This window comes from Boleophthalmus pectinirostris, unplaced genomic scaffold (assembly GCF_026225935.1).
Source record: "Boleophthalmus pectinirostris isolate CB_2022bp ecotype Guang Dong unplaced genomic scaffold, ASM2622593v1 HiC_scaffold_7, whole genome shotgun sequence".
NCBI classification, from domain to species: domain Eukaryota; kingdom Metazoa; phylum Chordata; class Actinopteri; order Gobiiformes; family Gobiidae; genus Boleophthalmus; species Boleophthalmus pectinirostris.
Window position 1 is genome coordinate 29,099,816 of NW_026571473.1, and position 11,001 is coordinate 29,110,816.

At 37.6% G+C, this 11,001-nt stretch overlaps 1 long non-coding RNA gene across 1 annotated transcript; it reads right to left on the reverse strand.

The window, feature by feature from the left end:
- Positions 1-3,952: 3,952 nt before the first annotated feature.
- LOC129412010 (uncharacterized) lies at positions 3,953-5,203 on the reverse strand. Its single transcript, XR_008633535.1, has 4 exons — positions 5,127-5,203; positions 4,683-4,748; positions 4,265-4,321; positions 3,953-4,181 (listed from the first exon to the last, which is right to left on the reverse strand). It is a non-coding gene; the product is annotated as an uncharacterized LOC129412010 (long non-coding RNA).
- Between the last annotated feature and the right edge of the window lie 5,798 nt (positions 5,204-11,001).

Here is an 11,001-nt window from a genome sequence, read left to right on the forward strand (position 1 = left end):
AACTGTATTTTCAGAGTTCACATTTTCTTGACAGATTTTACTACAATAAGAGGCTTTGTGTCTCTGTACCTGTGTCTTGTAGCTCCACTCCGGTGCTACAGGTGAAAGTTCCGCTTCTTTCTCCGCCTCACGTCTTTCCGCTTTTGGCTTGTCTGAAGACATCGAGCCTGGGCACACAGACATTTATTCAATAACTGAATCAGAAAAAAAAACAATTAAATAGCCTATCCCATAAAACAATCAAGTGGGACTTAGTAAAAAAAAAACTTCATTCTGTTGTTTTCAACTTATTTAAAAAAAAAAAAAAAGGGACTGACACTCAAAAGTGAAATCAAAAGGTAATTTAGGGAGAGCAATGTATTTTGTAAACGGGGATTTCTTTTAGTTCTGTGTTTCTGGTTCTTGTATTCCTTTTCCAGCAGATGGCGCCACTGCACTGGGCGACGTGGGGTACTTGGTTCTTTAGGTTTTCCTTTGTAAAACTCAAAAGTCAAAAATTGAAAATTCTACACACATGACACATTTTATTCAATATTACAACATTTACAGATTTTCAGAATAGTTTATAAATGTACTTTTTATTCTAGTAGTAAGAGACAATGACTAAATCAAACCTATAAATATAACTTAAAAGCTACAAGATAAAAGACAGATTTAAGACACAGTTGATATATTAAAGTGCATAATGACATGTTAGCAATTATATTTATGAAGATTTCTATTTTTATTTCTTAGTTGAACACAGACAGCAGATACAGAACCAATTTCATAACTTTTACCTAGCAACCATACTGTGAGTACACAAAACTGATGTAAAACTATGATAAATATTGACCACAAATAAATATCACCAAACCAAGTAAAATAATTAGAAAAACTTGCCATACACACTTTATTTTTATTTTATTTTTTTATTTTCATGTCTCACATTTGCAAGACATGAAGTAAATTTAGCTTAAATTAACTATGAACTAATTAATGATAATAATAAAACTGATACCTGTAGAAGAGTTGGAGGACACCACCCAAACCTGCAAACACAACGGAAAGAGTCAGTGACAAATTACAAGAAGTGTTTTATCTTGGGAGTACACAACTAAAACTATCTTAGCAGGATTCAACAAAGCATGGTTTCACTGAGCTGTTTCTTAAAGAGTAGTGTATTTCAGAAAAACAGTTTTAAATTCACCTTTGGGTGTTTGGGGGAAAGCTGGCTGAAGCCCAACCCAACCCAAAACACAGAGTTGAGGTAAACTCTTCCAGCAAGGTGGTCTGGATCAATTCTTTCATTCATTCCATATTCTGGAGTATAGCTTTGGATATAAGATTTTCCATTCTTCTTCTTCTTCTTCATAGTTCTTGGGACCTTTTTAACTTCAGATGGAGGCAAAGGTTCATTTTTCACTGGTCAGCAGCACTCTTTAGCTTCTATAGCAGTAGTAGATATCACAGAGCTGCTGTAAAAGGGTTAGACACCAACCTAAAACCTGAAAACTCCAGGGTTAGTAACATATGGCAGACATGTTTAACCTTTAGCTGTTTTCAAATAAAATAAACTAACATCTGCTACAGTTGTCGCAGATGATTTTCATGTCTCGCAGTTGCAAGGCATGAAGTAGGTTTAGCTTAAATTGATTATGAACTAATTAATGATAATAATAAAACTGAGACCTGTAAAAGAGTTAAGAGGACACCATCCAAACCTGCAAACACAAAGGAAACAGTTAGAAACAAAATTACAAAATACTAGAGTATTTTAGCAAAACAGTTTTGTATTCACCTTTGGGTCTTTGAGGGAAAGCTGATGGACGTTCAACCCAAAACACACAGTTCAGGTAAACTCTTCCAGCAAGGTGCTCTGAATGCATAATAGTTTTCCTTAATTATGCACTTGTTTCAGTTTTATTATTACCAACCACATCAAACGCAATACATGGACCCAAAACCAAGTGCCACCTGTAGAAATTAAACATTAAAATCTGGTCCACATTTAGACCAGATCAACTCATAAGAGACCACACAGTCTCCATAAAAGTGTTTAGAATATGACACATTTGGACGAGTTTAGGCCCAAATTTGAGCCATTACAGTCCTCAGCATTCAGATCTTGTTTTGAGAGAACACAAGGTAAAGAATAAAAGGAAAGAATAGGAGGTTTTAGGATTTGAGGGTTACATCATGACCATTGTACAATTGGATGCATTTCGTACCGTTTTATATTTCCAGGATAGACGAGACATTTTTATTTTACAAGCAGGTTTTCATCCCATTTGAAACCTTTGATGACACCTTTTCATTTTTTGTTTTGCACTTGTTTAAATTTGCATGTTTGAGTATTTTCTGTACCATCCTTTTTTCATTCATGTTTGGAAAGTGATCACTTAATTCCCACAAATGTGCCATTCATTTCATATCATTCTGAGTCACTGTGTTGCAGTTTATTGACCCAAGCTTGGTGTACATTTTTTTAAATTTTCATTGCAATTTACGTTTGAAAAACACATTTTTCCCCATGGTTTGACCCTTTGTGATAAATTACATCTTCACACATCAAAATACCGAGAGATTTTATTTGAGACACGTTTTGCTTTTGTTTCATGAGTTTCGTTTGTGGCATAATTTCCTTCATTTTACTGACAAAATATTTTTCATTTGTTTTCAGAAAAGGCCTTTCTGTAAGTTTCCTTTTACCAGACAGTTTGAGGACACAAGGCCGCACCTTCATGTTTCCTTTTGTAATCCACCTTTTTCAGTGAACCATCATTTAAAACACATCCACAGAGTGAAATACATTTCCTTTCAACAAAAGCATCATGACCATTTGAAACTCATCACATCATCACTTTATTTATTTCAAACCACTTTGCACATTGCATAAACGTGAATCGGAGCGCGGAGTAACTACCCACATTGCAAAAAATATCCGCGGCGGATACGCGGCATCGGTGTTCACTTGCACAATACGCAGCGGATTAGCCGCGCCTCCGCCGCGGATCCGTCAAAATAAGTCCGGATCCGCAGCGGAGGTGCGGCTGATCCGCTGCGTATGTCGCGGATCCGCCCAGGACCCGTTTTGGATCCGCTTTCAGAACCGGGTTATCTGCCCCGGATCTGCCGCGGATCTGTTTTTTGTGTCGTTAGGAGCCTAAATATGCTTCAGATTTAATACTGATCCACTTACTGACCTAAATACACATCAGCAGCATTTGCATTGTAATTGTACATAAACCTTTTACAGTAAGTATTAAAACTAGGATATAAAGGCTTAAATTTAAAAACATAAACTTAAACAATTTCAAAGCTGAATCAGTGATATCCTATCACTAAATCTCATTAGTTAAGAAAAAAAGAAACTTTTTTTTTTTTTTATTGTAAACAATATTTATTTAAATCATTAATTAGAAATCTTAGGACATGAATAATTATTATTAATGTTATAGGACTTATATACCCTTTGAGTTAACCAATGCTTCATTCTTAATATGAAAATTAAAATTTACAGTTTTTACTAAAAATAGTTCAAGTTAAGCAAAGTTTTTGTTTTGTTTTTAAATGGCAAAAAACAAATATAAGCTATATGAGTAAAAGCCTGGACAGATGAGTGTAGCCATACCATACTGTTTAAAACTCAAACTTAACTTGTGTTTCCCACCACAGTACAATTAGACGAATGGTTGTTCTTCTAGAGTGTGCAGTGTGGGAGCTTCAGAGCCTCTGTCTTTAGCTTCAATCTGAGGCAGAGGTTTTGAGGCAGAGGTGTAATGAGGCTGGCTCCTCTTCAGTCCGACTGGTGAAGATCCAGTCTGTCAGTGTCCAGCTCTGGACTTCTCCTTTCTCACAGCATCTGAAATGACACCAGTGTGTATTAAACACCCCATTAAACCTCTTATTCTTGTAAGGAGTTAGAGTTCAGGTTTGTGAAGAACATTGTAAGTCATGACAGTGGCTGTGTGATTTGAACATGAAAGGTAAACACTTGATTGGAGAAATCTATGCACTTACAGAGGGTCAGTCTTTAAACTCAACCACAGCATGTTCTGAAAGAAACAATATGCACAACAACAGGTGTGATTATAATGTGCATATGTTTAGTTATGAAAGTTAATAAAAGTAGGATAATACAGTAAACTTACAGAGGGTCTGTCTCTACATTTTTGGAACTTGGCCCAGCAGAGGGAATTCTGTAATACATCAAATAAGAGAAACACAAATATCAGTTTGGATCATTTCAGGCCTCAGTGTTTAATACAAGTGCAGTATTTACCTCCAGAGGGTCTTCATCATGCTGTTATGTCCATCTTCTTATTAACCATAGTATATTCTGAAACAGAGATGAAAAACATTATTTAACTCATAGGAAATACTTTAGCGCAGTAAAACTGAACTCTTTTGTTTTAGTATAAGCCTGAGTATGAACATGAGACGTATTTCACTGCTGTTAATACACAATACTCTACTACATTTACTTTTACCACAACATTTAAAATATAATAATCAATTTATGATGGTGTTCATAGTCAATATCAGTGTAATATAGATGTGACACATTAGTGTTCATGTCAACATCTCTCACTGAAAGTCTGAAGCACCGTCTCAAGTCCCATAACAGAAAGTTAGAGACAAAGTCAGATCTGGCTCTAAACTAAATCTTCACTGTCACAGAAATCATGAAACGTACTGACTTCTGATCAGCGTGCCGGGCTCCTGATGGGAACACTCAGCAGAAGGACAGGGGCTCCTGATGTCATCTGGGGAAAAACAACATAAGTTTTGGTTGGTTAGGTAACGTTAGCTGTTGTTAAAAGTTGTGCTTTTGTATTATGGCACGTTGCGTTAAATTATTGTATTAAGGCACTGACATGACTGCACTTTAGTCTCAACTCAACAGTCAACACTCTAGTCTACACAAATAATAATTATCTCTGGTTAAAAACACAACCAGATCAGACACCGGTGTCACCGTCGCTCCACAGCCGAAGGGAGAGCGCCGAGAGCGGCGCCCAGCCAGAACCGAACCCGTTAGACACGACCAATGATCACGGAGCAGAATTACAATTCTGTGATCGTAAAAATATACAAGAATATAAGTAGCGTTATATAAAAATAGTATTTAGACTGGGATCTACCTCAAGAGATGGAGTTATCCTGACTCCTGACCTCACATCGTCTTCATCACGTCAGCTGCTCCTGTCGTTAACTTTCCTACTGCATTCGTCAAAACTGATAAAACACACACAGTCACAGATGTACACACACCACAATATAACGTTAACGTTATGTACATTAATGATGACTAATACAATTAACTTTTAAACTATTACTTACAGTTAAATCCGCGGACAACAGGTGAATGCTGCTTCTTTCCACTCAGGTCCCGATAACGGCTGATGAGTCAGTGGCGCGTCCGCGCAGCGAATCCGATCCGCGCATTGACAGTACAAATTATTGTGTCAAAACAAAGTGTTGTGTTAAAAGTACGTTCACAGTGCGGATCTAAGATGATTTAACCGCAGATTATCTCTGTAACAGCAGGACATCCAAGGGTTAGGGTTAGCAACAGTCAGAAAGCGAATACGGAACAAATACGCAGCGGATCCGCAAAGCGGACGGACTGTGGGGCGGATTTGACGGAGCGAAAGCGGATCCGGTGCGGATCCTAATGCTAGTAGGGTACGCACCCCCAGCAGCTTCATTCATCCAACATTTACAAACGAGCAGCAATTTATTATTGCAATAATGATTCCATATCCACAAACAAGACTTACCTGGACCTGTAAAACTCACCTGGACTCCTGCGTGCTGTTTGTTGTGCTGTTTGTCGTGCTGATGGTCATCCGGGTGCCGCTGCACTTTTGGCGCGTTTTTCTTGAATTGCGCGGGTCCTGCGCTTCCGCATCGCCTTTTCTTTCTTTGTCGCTAAAAACGTCGCCTGCCGTGAGAGGAGCTTCCTCTGACATAAAACAGCGTTTGAAGTGACATCAACAGCGACTTAAGTGAAGCTGTCAACAAACAAAACGAGTCGGGGCTCCCCGGTGCCACGTCATCAGGTGACAGGTATCTTACCTGTGTAGGTGAGCGAAATTTTTAAAAGACCCCAGCATACATCTGTGCCCACGTGACCACGCCCACCTGGCGGAAATCACCATGACAACTATCCCATGGATCGATCTCTCTCTCTATCTATCTGTCTATCCACTGTTTCCCGTAGCACTTTATAGTTAAAGCGGCCGCCTTGACAACAAAATTATAAATATATTTTATAAATATACGTATTATATATTGGTTATATCGTATTATAATGAATGCAAAAAACAGACAGTCATTTTGGCAACTATTGGCTGAACTGGCCTGAAATGGCATCAGCGTCGCTCTTACAGCGCACGGCAGAACAACCGGGGCAGCTCCGTGGGCTCCGAGCTCATTTACGCACTATTTAACTATAACATTATTTAACTATAACATTATTTAACTATAACACTATTTACCTGTGAGGGTCCGCCCGCAGATTTGCCTATAACGAAAACAAGCCTCTTACCTTCTCCAGAGGACTGATGCAGAGCGTATCCTCTGCCCACTGTCCTGTTGGTTCTGTCTCCGATAAACAGTCTGTATAAAAGAAGTGGACTCAGCGTCACCCACAGCGTTCAGCGCCGCACACATGAGGCTCGTGATGCTCAGCGTTACAGGAGTAAATCTGGAGCCAGACTCTATTACCCCGTTTATATGAGCGCTTTAATTCCGATTATAAATAATTTAATTCCTAACGCTTTAAAAAGACCATGTAAACACTTAATTCCTAATGATTATTCGGAATTAAACTTCTTCGGAATTAACCTTAAATCCGAACTGGCCACGTTTACATTATGTTTTTTTTTTTTTGTTTTTTTTTTAAATTCCAATTTAATTATTCCGAATGAATTAATGAATTGGCCTTTTAATCGTTTGCTTTATTTTATCATGTATTATTATATTATTTTTTGTACATTCACTTTACACATTTCTGCATAAATAACAAGTAGTAGTAGTAGTAGTAGTAGTAGTAGTAGTAGCAGTAGTAGTAGCAGTAGTAGTAGTAGTAAATCCAAAGAAAGTGCAATTGCATAATGGTTTCACTAGGGGGCAGAAGAATAACATTATTGTCAGAGACTCCTTTAAAGTTAATAGTTTTGTGTTGTTTTTTTTCTTTAGCACATTTATCCACTGAAAACCGACATTTGCGACACAGCTAACACAAAATTCTAAACAGAATTAAAATTTTTCTAATTAAAAGGAAATCTCAGCAAAGTGCTGTTTTTGATTCCAAATCTCCCAAAAGCAAGTTTCAACAACAAAACTCTCACACTTTGCTCATGTGTTTTTCTGTGCTCTTTCTTTCATTTGACAGAGCAGTTCAGGAGTTTTAGTCCTGTTCTCAGGGACTACAGAGAATCACTGGTTTAGTGCACTCTCACACTGCAGTTCACACACACACACGCACACACACACACACACACACACACACACACACGCACACACACACACACACGCACACACACACACGCACACACACATTTTTTGTCTAAAACCTGTCTGTATTGACATTGGCTCAAACGCTGTCAGTTTCAATACATCAACTCAAACAGAACGGCAAAATTCGACAATTTGTGAGCACCAAAAGATTTTACACATGAGTCAAACAGAGAGAGGGATCTCAGCTGAGAGCACAGTGTGAATATAGAGACATACACATACACACACTGTGATGTCTTTTCAAGAACACATACACATGACAGGACAAAAGTAGTGCTGATGTATTTGCTCTTCCAACATCTTTCAGTTTTCTTCAGCATAAATATTTTGGATCAAATACTGCAAAATCTGCTTCGCAATCGGTAATGTGGACACTTACATTTCACATAATATATAATAGATTTTAGACAAAAAAGCACAGCTTTTACAGTCCAAAATTCACGTGTGTAAAGTGTGAAGCCAAGTATGAGACTGTACTAAACCAGATTCTCCGTGGTCACTGAGAGAAGGAGTAAAACTTCTGAGTTCCTTTGTCACATAAATGAAAGGGCACAGAAAAACACGTGACCGGAGTCGGAGAGCTTTGATGGTAACACTTGTTTTTTGAGAATGACTGATCTGTTTTGAATACAAAACTGCACTTTGCTGAGATTAAATTGTGTTTAGGAAATCTAAGACTCAGTTTAGGATTCTGTGTGAGCTGTTTTTATATTATTAATATTATTAGCAGAAGTAAAAAATATTGACATGATATGAAGAAACCTATGTTTTATGTATTACAGTATTGTAGTCTTTAAAAAGAGGCCTAAAAATAATATCCCTCCACAGCCTGGGAAAGTTTTGGCTCAGATCCTTGTGTCTGTCACTTGAACTTGAACTAACTTGATCTTGAAAGTGGAAAAAGTGAGCACCTGGCATCAGAGCTGTCCTGACTGCAGGTCACAAACACAAGACACTTTGTTAGTTAGAGATTTCTGATTCCTGATAAACAAATCTGCCACAAGGTAAATAGGCTCACAATTGTAATAATACATAAAATCTCTGGCAGTGCACCTGAGATGGATCCAGCTCTGTATGACTTCACCCACTGACACAGGCACAAACATTTATTGTATTTTATTGGCTTTTTTATTGTTTTTTTTATTGGTCTTTCATGTAAAAATTAAAGGTGCTACATTATGCAAAACTGACTCATGTGAGCTTTAAACCATGTTATAATGTTGTTACCTCATCAAAAACAGACCTAGAAACATGTTTGGGTCTCTGTTTGAGGGAAGAATAGACCGATGGGAAAACCAGCTCTAGCGCAGACTGTTGTTGTGTCCTTGAGCAAGATGCTTTACTAACACATTGCCTAGTATGAATATGGCGTGTAAATGCATCCTAATTATTCACGGTGATGAGTTTATAAGCACTTTTCACAACTCTCAGAGACCAGAGCAGAGTTTACCTCAAAACCTTATTAACTGCTTTTTGGAGAAAAAAAAAACTATAATTAGATGCAGGCAATATTACAAAACAGACTTATTTTGACCTCAAGAGCTGCTTTTACGATGTATCTTTACTAGGGCAAACACATTTTACTTTATTACATGATTTAAAAGCCGGTACATCCCCTTTAATGATGAGGGGACATTGCGATTATAAAGATGAAAGCTCATAAAAGTAGATTTTACTTGCGTGGGTCGATCAAGATAACCTGCTCTGCTGTTGTTGCAGGTTTTGGGCTTGAATTCTTGAAAGGCTCTTGTTTTCTCAGCTCAAGCTTCAGTTCAAAATTGACCTGACCATGATTTAAAGTGCTGTAAAAATACCTGTGTGTCTCCCATAGTGACTGTGAACATGATCATTATCTGTGAGCCACTGGAGGAGCTAGTCATTCAGCCACAACCACAGCTCCCATCTGTCCAGCCACTGCTTACGCTTCACTTTCTTTTCAGATAAACAGATTTTAAAAGTCTTATATTACGCAAAATGTACTGTTGTGAGTTTTAAGTCATGGTTGCATGTTATTATCTCACCAGAAACAAACCTGGAGTTGTTTTGTTTCATTCACACATGTTAGAGTAATCTTTTTATTTTAATTTATAAGTCTTTTTACATCTCTAAAGCTTAAAATGCTCCAGCTTGTGATGTCATGTAGTGTAGTGTAGCTACTAAAGATGTAACAATAACTAAAATATCGTGATATTGTATCGTCTTAAGTCTCACAGTAATACTGTGGCCTGTCATAATATATCAAATCACAACTTTCTTTGCTTAAATGCATGGTTTATAGTAGCAATGGCTTATAAACATCAGGAACTACATATCCCATGATTCATTTCAGTGCAACAACATGAAGAAATATGTTTTTTACTTGAATTCTTGGGATTTTGACAGAAATAATTCACATCAAAATCTTGTCAAGATATTTTAAAAGCAAAAAAGTGTCCTGTCTACAATTATATCAGCCTTTTCAAAATATCCCAATAAATATCGTATTGGGAGAGGCATATCCTGATAATATCGTACCGACACATTTGGATATCGTTACATCCCTAGTAGCTACCTTTTAGCTTTAGTTTAGGGTTGAAATCATCCAAAGGATTCTGGTGAAGGTATGGAGTTTACAAACACCATGATGCACTTCCTATATTATCACATGACATCACAAGGTGGAATGATAACACGGGCCAATTCACCTGGAAGCTCGAGGGCCAAGAAAAACTGGTCTGAGGGCCACATTTAGCCCCTGGGCCATAGTTTCGACATGTCTGGTTTAGAGACTGTAGAGCAGCCAGTTGAGTGTCACTGACTCAAATTCTCTGGCTGGTGTGATGATGAGAAAATATTTTCAAGGTGCACAATGCAACTTTTCTTGTGCACTTTCTTGTCTCGTTGAGATACTATTGCTTTACCTGGTTGTTCCACAGTATGGCATTAAGTATGTCTATCTCCATGGAGACAAGCCTATGAGACAAGGTCTATGCTCCTCACAGGAAGAATATTTATATTTTTCCAACCACAAAAACATATAAGTGAAGTTTATATGATTGAGTAACAAGGCTCCCACGGTCATGGAAATCCTGGAAAGGGCATGGAAATTGAAAATGTAATTTTCCAGGCCTGGAAAAGTTATGGCCTTTTGTAAATTCAATGAAAGTTTTGGAAAAGTCATAGAATTTTAGTATCTCTTTCACGCAGCTACAGCGTTCTGTTAAGTTATCATTAGGCTGTTGTGATTATTTCTGAACATCTGCGACTTTTGTTTAAAGAGACGTCAATAAATGCACTGACAGAATTTTGAATGTTAAAAAACTATAATACCAAATCATAAGGTGAGTGGAAAGGGTTAACATTTCATATTCATAAGTATGCTGAATTCTACACATGTAGGTGCCGTAAAGCCATAAAAAATTCACATTAGGTCATGAAAGAGTTTTGAAATCTAGTCAGTAAAAAAGAGTGGGAACCCTGAACTAAGATTCAGGAGCAGGACCACACCTCAGC